Below are 13,119 nucleotides of genomic sequence, written 5' to 3' on the forward strand. Positions count from 1 at the left end.
AACCTCACAGCGATAGCTTCGTAGAGTCCCCTTTTAAACTCTCCTTAAATATCTTCATTTGGCAATGCCATCTATTTCCTAGCACTCTACCTGATGAATATATATGTGTTTTTCATATAACTCCCTTTTGAACCTAGCACCTGGGTAAGGTACAACTCTCTGTACCAAGAGCCAAGGTCAATAAGAATAGTAGCTTCAAACATCAGTCTGAAAACTCTCAAGTGTGCAAAAATACAACTTTTTCTACTTTTCTTTTCCTTTTTTTTTTTTTTTGAGACGGAGTCTCGCTCTGTCACCCAGGCTGGAATGCAGTGGCCGGATCTCAGCTCACTGCAAGCTCCGCCTCCCAGGTTTACGCCATTCTCCTGCCTCAGCCTCCCGAGTAGCTGGGACTACAGGCGCCTGCCACCTCGCCCGGCTAGTTTTTTGTAGTTTTTATTAGAGACAGGGTTTCACCGTGTTAGCCAGGATGGTCTTGATCTCCTGACCTCGTGATCCGCCCGTCTCGGCCTCCCAAAGTGCTGGGATTACAGGCTTGAGCCACCGCACCCGGCCTATTTTTTTTTTTTTTTTTGAGACGGAGTCTCGCTCTGTTGCCCAGGCTGGAATGCAGAGGCACAATCTTGGCATCTTGGCTCACTGCAACCTCTGCCTCCCAGGTTCAAACAATTATCCTGCCTCAGCCTCCCAAGTAGCTGGGACGATAGGTGCACGCCGCCATGCCTGGCTAATCTTTTTGTATTTTAGTAAAAACGGGGTTTCATCATGTTGCTCAGGCTGATTTTGAACTCCTGAGCTAAGGCAAACCGCCTGCTTCGGCCTCCCAAAGTGCTGGAATTACAGGCCTGAGCCACTGCACCTGGCCCAACTGTTTCTACTTTTCTATACCCCGACTTAATTTCTCTTTCAGCCCCAATCCTCCAGGGTGGTAGAAACATAAGTTAAATCAGCACAGGTTGCCCCCTAACAATTAAAATACAATTAATAGCCAGGCGTGGTGGCTCACGCCTGTAATCCCAGCACTTTGGGAGGCTGAGGCAGGAGGATCAACTGAGGCCAGGAGTTCGAGACCAGCCTGACCCACATGGAGAAACCCTGTCTCTACTAAAAATACAAAATAAGCTGGGCATGGTGGCACATGCCTGTAATCCCAGCTACTTGGGAGACTGAGGCAGGAGAATCACTTGAACCCGGGAGGCAGAGGTTGCAGTGAGCCAAGATGGTGCCATTGCACTCCAGCCTGGGCAACAAGAGTGAAACTTTGTCTCAAAATAAATTAATTAATTTAATTAAATACAATTAATAGGCGTAAGAATAGAATGACACACTGGGAACTTAGGAGCCAAGAGGAGGGACACCTAACCTAACCTCAAGGGAGAAAAAAAAGAAATGTCAGGGAACTTCCCAGAGAGTGTGATGTGTTTGAGATGAGACAAAACAATGAATCGGCCGGGCGTGGTGGCTCAAGCCTGTAATCCCAGCACTTTGGGAGGCCGAGACGGGTGGATCACGAGGTCAGGAGATCGAGACCATCCTGGCTAACATGGTGAAACCCCGTCTCTACTAAAAAATACAAAAAACTAGCCGGGCAAGGTGGCGGGCGCCTGTGGTCCCAGCTACTCGGGAGGCTGAGGCAGGAGAATGGCGTAAACCCGGGAGGCGGAGCTTGCAGTGAGCTGAGATTCCGGCCACTACACTCCAGCCTAGGCGACTGAGCGAGACTCCGTCTAAAAAAAAAAAAAAAAAAAAAAAACAATGAATCAGGTTAGCCAGATTTGAAAGGAAATGGCATGCTAGCACAGGGAACAGCCTGAGCAAAGTCATAGAGGCAAGAAATAGCACAACGTGTAGGAGACTTTAGCAGCACATATACTAAAATTGGAACAATACAGAGAAAATTAGCATGGCCCCTACACTAAGATGACATGTAAATTCGTGAAGCATTCCAAAGCAAACAAATAATAAAAATATTTTTTAAAAAATAAATTCAGTCCAGGTGCGGTGGCTCACACCTGTAATCCCAATACTTAGGGAAGCTGAGATGGGCGGATCACCTGAGGTCGGGAGTTTGAGACCAGCCTGACCAACATGGAGAAACCCCGTCTCTACTAAAAATACAAAATTAGTGGAGCGTGGTGGCACATGCCTGTAATCTCAGCTACTCCGGAGGCTGAGGCAGGAGAATGGCTTGAACCTGGGAGGGAGAGGTTGTTGCAGTGAGCTGAGCTCGTGCCACTGCACTCCAGCCTGGGCAACAAGAACGAAACTCCATCTCAAAAATAAATAAATAATAAAATAAAATAAATTCAGGGCCGGGCGCGGTGGCTCACACCTGTATTCCCAGCACTTTGGGAGGCCAAGGCAGGTGGATCACTTGAGGCCAGGAGTTTAACAGCAGCTTGGCCAACATGGTGAAACCCCACCTCTACTAAAAAATACAAAAATTAGCCAGGCATGATGGCACATACCTGTAATCCCAGCTACTCGGGAGAATGAGGCAGGGAGAATTGCTTGAACCCAGGAGGCAGAGGTTGCAGTGAGCCAAGATCGTGCCACCGAACTCCAGTCTGGGCGACAGAACGAGACATTTCTCAAAAAATAAAAATAAATAATAAACAAATAAATAAATTCAGGCTTGGCATGGTGGCTCACGCCTGTAATCCCAGCACTTTGGGAGGCTGAAGTGGGAGGATTACTTGAGGTCAGGAGTTCGAGACCAGCCTGGCCAATATGGCGACACTCCTACTCCACTAAAAATACAAAAATTAGCCAGGTGTGGTGGTACACGCCTATAATCCCAGCTCCTCAGGAGGCTGAGACACAAGAATTGCTTGAACCCAGGAGGCAGAGGTTGCAGTCAGCCGAGATCACACCACTGAACTCCAGCCTAGGCAACAGAGTGAGACTCCAACTCAAAAAAAAAATCAATGTTGTGGGAGTATAAGGTTCAAGGCAGGGAGAGGTGAGAGGCAAGGACTCTGTTTATAACAGGGGAAGGACGTTGAACTCTGTGTTATAGGTCAGTGGTCTACAAGGAGGGGTACACACACACCCCATGTACAGAAGAAAGTTCACTGGAATACAGGAAGAAAATGTTACAACTTCTATCTTGTGCTTTAACTTAAAAAAATTTTATGTAAGCCGGGCGCGGTGGCTCAAGCCTGTAATCCCAGCACTTTGGGAGGCTGAGATGGGCGGATCACGAGGTCAGGAGATCGAGACCATCCTGGCTACCACGGTGAAACCCTGTCTCTACTAAAAAATACAAAAAAAAACTAGCTGGGCGAGGTGGCAGGCGCCTGTAGTCCCAGCTACTCGGGAGGCTGAGGCAGGAGAATGGCGTAAACCCGGGAGGCGGAGCTTGCAGTGAGCTGAGATCCGGCCACTGCACTCCAGCCCGGGTGACAGAGCAAGACTCCGTCTCCAAAAAAAAAAAAAAAATTTTATGTATGTTTTGTAAGGTATTTGTCCCCTCCAAAACTTGTGTTAGGATTTAATCCCTGCCAGAGATGGCAGCTCAGGCCTGTTATCCCAGCATTTTGGGAAGCCAAAGCAGGAGGACTGCTTGAGCTTAGGAGTTTAAGATTAGCCTGGGCAACATAGTGAGATCCCATCTTAGAAAAAAAAAATAAAAATAAAAAGAAGAAATTTAATCCCCATTGTGGCAATATTAAGAGATGGGCCTTTAAAAGGCGATGACTTACTGGGCTCGATGGCTCACGCCTGTAATCCTAGCACTTTGGGAGGCCAAGGTGGGTGGATCACCTGAGGTCAGGAGTTCAAGACCAGCCTGGTCGACACGGCGAACCCTCGTCTCTACTACAAATACAAAAATTGGCTGGGCATGGTGGTGCACGTCTGTAATCCAAGCTACTTGGGAGGCTGAGGTGGGAGGATCACTTGAGCCTGAGAGGTAGAGGTTGCAGTGAACCGAGATTGTGCCACTGCACTCCAGTCTGGGTGACAGAGTGAGATCCTGTCTCAAAAAAAAAAAAAAAAAAATCACTGTCTTTATAAATTACCCACCTTCAGGTGTTCTGTTATAAGCAACATAAAACAGACTAAGATAATATATTAATAATACCCTACTGCAGATATATAATATATTACTGCAGTACAAGGTATTACTGCAGTATATTATTTTATATTACATAATAAACAAATACATTAGGCATATACTAAAATGAGTTAAGCCAGAATCAGCCAATTGACTTTGATTTTGACCAAGAGCTTGCTATAAACATCATTTCTGATGTTCCTGAACCTGGGTAAATCTATAAAAGAGTAGCTTACTATCTTTTTTTTTTCCTCTCTTTTTTGAGACAGATTCTCACTCTGTTGCTCAGGCTAGAGTGCAGTGGCATGACTTCGGCTCACCGCAGCCTCCGTCTCCCGGGTTCAGCTGATTCTCCTGCCTCAGCCTCCTGAGCAGCTGGGATTACAGGCGTGAGCCACCACACAGGCTAATTTTTTTGTATTTTTAGTGGAGAAGGGGTTTCTCCATGTTGGCCAGGCTGGTATCGAACTCATGACCTCAAGTGATCCACCTGCCTCGGCCTCCCAAAAGTGCTGGGATTACAGGCATGAACCACCTCAACCCAGCCGTGGCTTACTATCTAATCATGTAACAGGAACAATTATATAAAGTAGGTGTGTGATTTGGTCTCATTATTAGTATTAGAATATTTGTTTTCCAAAATGGTGAATATTCTTCAATGTAATTTGGAGTAAATGTTCTTTCTGTGTTTTTTATTTGTTCATTTGAGATAGAGTCTTGCTCCATAGCCCAGGCTGGAATGCAGCAGTATGATCTCAGCTCACTGCAAACTCCCATTCCAGGATTCAAGCAATTCTCCTGCCTCAGCTCCCAAGTAGTTGCGACTACAAGCGCCCGACATCACTCCCAGCTGATACTTGTAGTTGTACTAGAGACGGGGTTGCACCACGTTGGCCAGGCTGGTCAGGAACTCCTGACCTCAAATGATCCGCTCACTTCAGCCTCCCAAAGTGCTGGGATTACAGGCTTGAGCCAAAGTACCAAGACAGCAAAAGAAAAAAAAGTAAAGACCAATATATTATAACAGATCACTTAGGCACAAAAAGCCTCAACAAAATGTTAGCAAGTCTAATCAAACAATGTATGAAAATGGTAATTGTTTGTTTATGGTATAAATAACCATAACCAAGTAGGATTTATTCTATATATGCAAGGCTGGTTCAATATTTCAAAAAATAATCAGTATAATCCACCACATCAATAAGCTAAAGAAAAATCATATAATCATATCAATTGAAAAAAAAAGGATTTAGCAAAATGTTCCAGCTACCCCAGAGGCTAAGGCAGGAGGACTGCTTGAGCCTAGGAAATTGAAGGTTCAATGAGCTATGATCACACCACCGCACTCCAGCCTAGGTGACAGAGTAAAAAGACCCTGTCTCAAAATAAAATAAGATAAAATAAAATAAAAAAGTCTTAGCACACCAGGAATGAAAGGAATTCCCCAACTTGAGAAAGAGCATTGTTCCATGGCCCACAGATCTATGTAAATCTGCCCCAAAGTCTGAGGAAGCTGAGAGGCTGAAGAAAGAGGTGGATAAATCCAGCTTCTTAGGAAAAAACGTTAGTAGAGACTTACTAACAGAAGTTATGTCTGTGTCTCGGGTAGCGGCGATGACAAGATGTTGGATGCTGCACCCTTACTCACAAGACTCAGGGCATTTTTTTTTTTTTTTCTGAGACGGAGTCTCGCTCTGTCACCCAGGCTAGAGTGCAGTGGCATGATCTCAGCTCACTGCAACTTCTGCCTCCCAGGTTCAAGCAATTCTCCTGCCTCAGCCTCCTGAGAAGCTGGGATCATAGGCATGCGCCACCACGCCTGGCTAATTTTCCTTTTTTCTTTTTGAGATGGAGTTCACTCTTGTTGCCCAGGCTGAAGTGCAATGGGGTGATCTCGGCTCACCGCAACCTCCGCCTGCCAGGTTCAAGCGATTCTCCTGCCTCAGCCTTCTGAGTAGCTGGGATTACAGGCATGCGCCACCACACCCAGCTAATTTTTTGTATTTTTAGTAGAGATGGGGTTTCTCCACATTGGTCAAGCTGGTCTCAAACTCCCTACCTCAGGTGATCCACCTGCTTCGGCCTCCCAAAGTGCTGGGATTACAGACGTGAACCACCGCACCTGGCAATTTTTGTATTTTTAGTAGAAACGGGGTTTCACCATTTTGGCCAGGCTGGTCTCAAACCCCTGACCTCAGGTGATCTGCCAGCCTCGGCCTCCCAAAGTGCTAAGATTACAGGGTGAGCCACCATGCCTGGCTGACTCAGGACTTTTATATCGTATGGGAGGGGTAGTTCAGAAGGGATGTGTATGACCTAAGGGCAGAATTTATGGTAAGTACCTGCTCTTACGAAAGGAACAGTAGATAAACTGGAAATCATAGAGGCCTTTCCAGAACATGTATTAATCAAAAGTCAACATGGTAGATTTGTTTCCAAAATGAATGTAGGCTTACAAAAAAATACTTACAGCTAACATCATACCTTTAATGGTGAAAGACAGAATGTTTTCCCGCTAAAATAGGATGTCCTGTCACGACTCTCATTCAACATAGTACTGCAAGTTCAATAAGAAAAAAAAGAAAAGAAAGAGAGAGAAAGAAAGAAAGAAAAAGAGACAGAGAGAGAGAGAGAGAAAGAAAGAAAGAAAGAGAGAGAGAGAGAAAGAAGGAAGGAAGGAAGGAAGGAAGGAAGGAAGGAAGGAAGGAAGGAAGGAAGAAAAGAAAGAAAGAAAAGAAAAGAAAAAGAGGAAGGAAGGAAAGAAAGAAGGAGATAAAACTGTCCCAATTTGCAGATGATATGACTGTCTATCTAGAAAATTCCAAGGAATCTGCCAAAGAAATTCCTAGAACCAATAAATGGGTACAGCAAGGTCACAGACACAAAACCAACACAGAAAAATCCATTGCATTTCTATATGTTAATGATGAACATGTGGAAACTGAAATTAAAAACACAATACTATGTACAATCACTCCAAAGAAAATTAAATACTTAGGTATAAACTTATAAAACATGTACAGGGCTGGGCTCAGTGGCTCACACCTGTAATCTCAGCTCTTTTGGAGGCCAAGACGTGTGGATCACTTGAGATCATGAGTTCAAGACCAGTCTGGCCATGGTAAAACTCCATCTCTACTAAAAATAAGCCGGGAGTGGTGGCACATGCCTGTATTCCCAGCTACTTAGGTGGCTGAGGCAGAAGAATCACTTGAACCCAGGAAGCAGAGTAGCTGCACTGAGCCAAGATCATGCCACTGAACTCCAGCCTGGGCAACAGAGTGAGACTCTGTCCCAAAAAAGTATATAAATAGATAAAATAAAACAGTACAGGATTTGTATCCTACAGATTACAAAATGCTGATGAAAGAAATTCTGAAAGACCTAAATAAATGGAGAGACATACCATGTTCATGGATTCGAAGACTCAAAATAACAAAGATGTTAATTCCCTCCAAAATTTATCTGTAGGTTTTATGCAATTCCTATAAGAATCCTAAAAAGGTTTCTTGCAGACATAGACAAGCTTATTCTAACATTTATATGGAAAGGCACAGGTCCTAGAATAGCTCAAACAATCTTGACAAAGAAGAAACAGAAAAGAATCACTCTACCAAATATTAAATCTTACTATTTAGCTGCAGTAATCAAATGAGTGATATTGGTGAAGGAATAAAGAACCCAGAAATAGACCCACACAAATGTGGCAAATTGATTTTTGATAACAGTATGAAAGCAATTCAATGGAGGAAGGATAGCCTTCTTAACAAATGAACATGCATAGGCAAAAAAAATGAACCTCAACCTAAACTTCATACCTTCTACAAAATTTAACAAAAATAAATCATAGACTTAAACGTAAAATGTAAAACTATAAAACTTTTAGAAAAAAATAAGAGAAAGTCTTTGGAATCGCAGGCTAGACAAGGGATTCTTACACTTAACACCAAAAGCATGATGGAAAAATTGACAACTTGGCCCTCATCAAAATTAAAATATTTATTGCTTCATAAAAGATGCTGTTAAGAGAATATAAGTAAAAGCTACAGACTGTAGGGGGAAATATTGGCAAAGGTTACATCAGACAAAGGACTAATATCTAAAATACATAAAAAATACCCCTCAAAACTCAACAGTAAAAATACAAACCAATTACATGGGCACAAGATATAAACAGACATTTCATCAAAGAGAATATTCAGAAGGCAAGAAGGCACATGAATAGATGTCCAACACCACTGGCCATTAACCATATGCAAATTAAAACCACAGTGGAATACCACTACACATCTATTAGAGTGGCCAAAATAAAATATAATGACATTGCCAAATGCTGGTAAGGATTTTGAGAAACTAGATCATTCATACACTGCTGGTGGGTATGTAAAATAATACAACTACTCTGGAAAAAAGTCTGAAAAAAATTTTTTTTTAAATTAGAGATGGGGGTCTCACTATCTTGACCAGGCTGGTCTTCAATTCCTGACCTCAAGCAATCCTCCCATCTTGGCCTCCCAAAATGCCAAGATTCGGCTAGGAGCAGTGGCTCACACCTGTAATCCCAGAACTCTGGGAGGCCAAGGCGGTTGGATCACGAGGTCAGGAGATCGAGACCAGCCTGGACAACATGTTGAAACCCCGTCTCTACTAAAACTACAATAAATTAGCTGGACATGGTAGCAGGCACCTGTAGTCCCAGCTACTCGGGAGGCTGAGGCAGGAGAATTGCTTGAACCCAGGAGTCAGAGGTTGCAGTGAGTGAGATCATGCCACTCACACTCCAGCCTGGGTGACAGAGCAAGACTCTGTCTTTAAAAAAAAAAAAAAAAAAAGCCAGGATTATAGGCGTGAGCCACCACACCAAACAAGCTTTTTTTTTTTTTTCTTGAGATTAAGTCTCCCTCTGTTGCCTAGGCTGGAGTGAAGTGGCGGGTTCTCGGCTCACTGCAACCTCTGCCTCCCTGGGTCAAGCAGTTCTCCTGTCTCAGCCTCCCAAGTAGCTGGAACAACCTGCGTGTGCCACCATGCAATTTCTTGTCAGCCTGTGACAAACAATTTTTTCTATAACAACATGCAACTACTATTTGACCCAGCAACTAACTGCCCTCCTGGATATTTTTTTTTTTTTTTTTTTTGAGATGGAGTCTGGAGCTGCTTCCTAGGCTCAAGTCCAGTGGCACGATCTCAGCTCACTGGAATCTCCGCCTCCTGGTTTCAAGCGATTTTAGTGCCTCAGCCTCTCAAGTAGCTGGGATTATAGACATGCACCACCATGCCCGGCTAATTTTTGTATTTTCAGTAGAGACAGGATTTCACCATGTTGGTCAGGCTGGTCTTGAACCCCTGACCTCAAGTGATCCGCCCACCTCTACCTCCCAAAGTGCTGGGATTACAGGTGTGAACCACCACGCTGGCCCCTCCTGAACTTTTATCCCAAAGAAAAGAAAACAAATGTTCTGGCGGGGTGGCTCACGCCTACAATCCTAGCACTTTGGGAGGCCGAGGCGGGAGGCGGCGGGATTGAGCTCAGGAATTTAAGATCACCCTAGACAATATGGTGAAATCTTGTCTCTACAAAAAACACAATTAGCCCAGCGTGGTGGTGTGTGCCTGGCTGAGGCAGGAAGGATTACTTGAGCCCAAGAGGTCGAGGCTACAGTAAACTGTGATCGTCCCACTGCACTCCAGCCTGGCTAACAGACTCAAAAAAACAAAAAGACAGCACTTTGGGAGACTGAGGCAGCCAGATCACTTGATGTCAGGAGTTTGAGACCAGCCTGGCCAACATGGTGAAACCCCGCCTCTACCAAAAATACAAAAATTAGCTGGGCATGGTGATGGGCGCCTGTAATCCTAGCTACTTAGCAGGCTGAGGCAAGAGAATGACTTGAGCCCAGGAGTTCGAGACTGGCCTGGGCATCATGGCAAAACCCCGTCTCTACAAAAAATACAAAAATTAGCTGGGGGTCGTGGCCTGTGCCTGTAGTCTCGGCTACGAGGGAGCCTGAGGTGGGAGAATTGCTTTGAGCCCTGAAGGTTGAGTCTACAGTGAGCTATGATTGCACCACTGCACTCCATCCTGGGCAATAAGAGTGAGACCCTGTCTCAAAAAATAAAAAAAAAAAAAAAAAAAGAAATGAAAAAGAAAAAATTAGGCCCGGCGCAGTGACTCATGCCTGTAATCCAAGCACTTTGGGAGGCTGAGGTGGGTGGATTACTCGAGGCCAGGAGTTTGAGACCAGCTAGGCCAACATGGTGAAACCCTATCTCTACTAGAAATACAAAAAATTATCTAGGCATGGTAGTACACATCTGTAATCCCAGCTACTTGGGAGGCTGAGATAGAACAATCACTTGTCCCAGGAGGTGGAAGCTGCAGTGAGCTGAGATCCTGCCACTGCACTCTAGCCTGGGCGACACAGCAAGACTCTGTCTCAAAAAAAAAAATTAAATTAAAGTTAAAATTAGTGGTTTGAGGAAAAACTATTCTTTTCACTACTCTTGCAACTTGTATTATAAGCTTGAAATTATTTCCAGAAAAAGGAAAAAGAGTAAAGTAAGAACAGAGCTTAAAAGTTTGAACTTGAGACAGGCAGTGTCAGAGGCATTTGAACCAGAGTGACTCCATCTTGAATTGTGTCTAGGTAAAATAAGGCTGAGTCGACTGGGCACGGTGGCTCATGCCTGTAATCCCAGCACTATGCGAGGCCAAGGCAGGCAGCTGAGGCCAGGAGTTTGAGACCAGCCTGACCAAAATGGCAAAACTCCATCTCTGCTAAAAATACAAAAATCAGCCAGGCGTGGTGGTGGGCACCTGTAATCCCAACTACTCGGGAGGCTGAGGCAGGAGAATCCCTTGAAACCGGGAGACAGAGTTTGCAGTGAGCCGAGATTGCACCATTGCACTCCAGCCTGGGTGACAGAGCAAGCCTTCGTCTTGAAAAAAAATAAATAAATAAGATTGAGACCTGCTGGACTGCATTCCCAGGTGGTTCACAGTCACAGGATGAGATAGGAGGTCAGCATAAGACACAGGTCACAAAGACCTTGCTGATAAAAGGATGCAGTAAAGAAGCCGGCCAAATCTCACCAAAACCAAGATGGTGATGAAAGTGACCCCTGGGGGTCCTCACTGCTCATTATATTTAATTATAATTATAATGCATGCTAAAAGACTCCTACCAGCGCCATGACAGTTTACAAATGCCTTGGCGACATCAGGAAGTCAGTCTATATGATCTAAAAGGGGAGGAACCCTCAGTTCCAGGAATTACCCACACACTCCCTGAACACTCATGAATAATCCACCCCTTGTTTAGCATATGATCAAGAAATAACCATAAAAATAGTCAACAGGCAGGCCTCGGGGCTCCTCTGCCTATGGAGTAGCCATTCTTTGTTTATTTACTTCTCTAATAAACTTGCTTCTATTTTGCACTGTGGACTCACCCCAGTTCTTTTCTGCCCAAGAATCAAGAACCCTCTCTTGAAATATGGGGTCTGGATTGGGACCTCTTTCTGATAACAGAAGGAGTCAAGAATGACTCCCAGGGTCATGCGCGATGGGTCACACCTATAATCCCAATACTTTGGGAGGTCCAGGTGGGAGGATCGCTTGAGCCCAGGAGTTCAAGACCAACCTAGGCAACATGACAAAACCCTGTCTCTCCAAAAAGTCAGGTGTGGTGACGTGCACCTGTATTCCCAGCCATTTAGGAGGCTGAGGTGGGAGAATCTCTTTAGCCTGGGAGGTCAAGGCCACAGTGAGCTGAGATCGAGCCACTGCACTCCAGCCTGGGTGATAAGAGACAGACCCTGTTTCGAAGAAAAAGAATGACTCTCTTAAGTGACTAGGGATCTAGTCACTGAAAGTGAGAATATAAAATTTCATATCTTAAAACATACATTAAATATGATTTCTTTCTTTTTCTTTTTCTTTTTTTTTTTTTTTTCCCGAGACAAGAGTCTCAGTGTGTTGCCTGCCCAGCCTGGAAAAGCGATCTTGGCTCACTACAAACTCCGCCTCCTAGATTCAAGCGATTCTCCTGCCTCACCCTCCCGAGTAGCTGCAACTAAAGATGCACACCACCACGCCTGGCTAATTTTTGTGCTTTTAGTAGAGACAGGGATTCACCATGTTGGCCAGGCTGGTCTCAAACTCCTGACCTCAAGTGATCTGCCCACCTCAACCTCCCAAAGTGCTGGGATTACAGGTGTGAGCCACCAGGCCTGGCATTAAATATGATTTCATAAATTTAATGTGAAAGAGGATTGCATATTAATATTGCATAAAATTTTTAAGGTTATCTTGACAATTTCCTTTATTCTTGGCTAAATTCTAAAAGTTGCCTATCTATGGTCAGACGGTTTGGTACAAGAACAAGAACCAGAAATACAGAGTGTCATTCCTGGCTCTAATTTCACAGAGAACCATAAAATGCTTAATTTCTTCAATGCTTGCTTTTTCATTTACAAAGTATTACTGATAATTATAATCTGCAAAGTACTTTCCTCAGGAGAGAGTCATGATTTGAGTGCAATTAGCTGCTTCTAATTTTTCAAACATAAAATTCTATTTGGTTTTCATGTAGAAACACAGTGTCCAAACTAATTGTTTCCTAAAAGTGATTATTTTCTTAGAGTCATCAATTCATTTTGAGGTGACTTCATGAAACGGTGATTAAGTTGAAACTAATTTAGATAAATATAATATCACTTAACATTAGTCATCACAACAGCTCAACATTCTCATATTAGGAAGGTTGTACATCGTGGAAGTGGAGAGAAATATAAACAACAAAAAGAAATGTCAATTCTTACATAAAACTCTAGTTTCGATAATTATTAGTACAGGTGGCTCATGCCTGTAATCCTAGCACTTTGGGAGGCCAAGGTGGGCGGATCACCTGAGGTCAGGGTTTTGAGACCTGCCAGGTATGGTGGCGCATGCCTGTAATTCCAGCTACTCAGGAGGCTGAGGCAGGAGAATCGCTTGAATCCAGGAGGCAGAGGTTGCAGTGAGCCGAGATCATGCCACTGCACTCCAGCCTAGGTGACAGATT

General features: G+C 44.1%; 1 non-coding gene across 1 annotated transcript; it reads left to right on the forward strand.

Annotated features, from left to right (window-relative positions):
* The first annotated feature begins 1,845 nt into the window (after positions 1-1,845).
* On the forward strand, positions 1,846-1,955 carry LOC111553491. Its single transcript, XR_002734963.1, has one exon. It is a non-coding gene; the product is annotated as a U6 spliceosomal RNA (small nuclear RNA).
* Positions 1,956-13,119: the final 11,164 nt, after the last annotated feature.

The sequence above is a fragment of the Piliocolobus tephrosceles genome, chromosome 15 (genome assembly GCF_002776525.5).
Source record: "Piliocolobus tephrosceles isolate RC106 chromosome 15, ASM277652v3, whole genome shotgun sequence".
Classification (NCBI taxonomy): Eukaryota; Metazoa; Chordata; class Mammalia; order Primates; family Cercopithecidae; genus Piliocolobus; species Piliocolobus tephrosceles.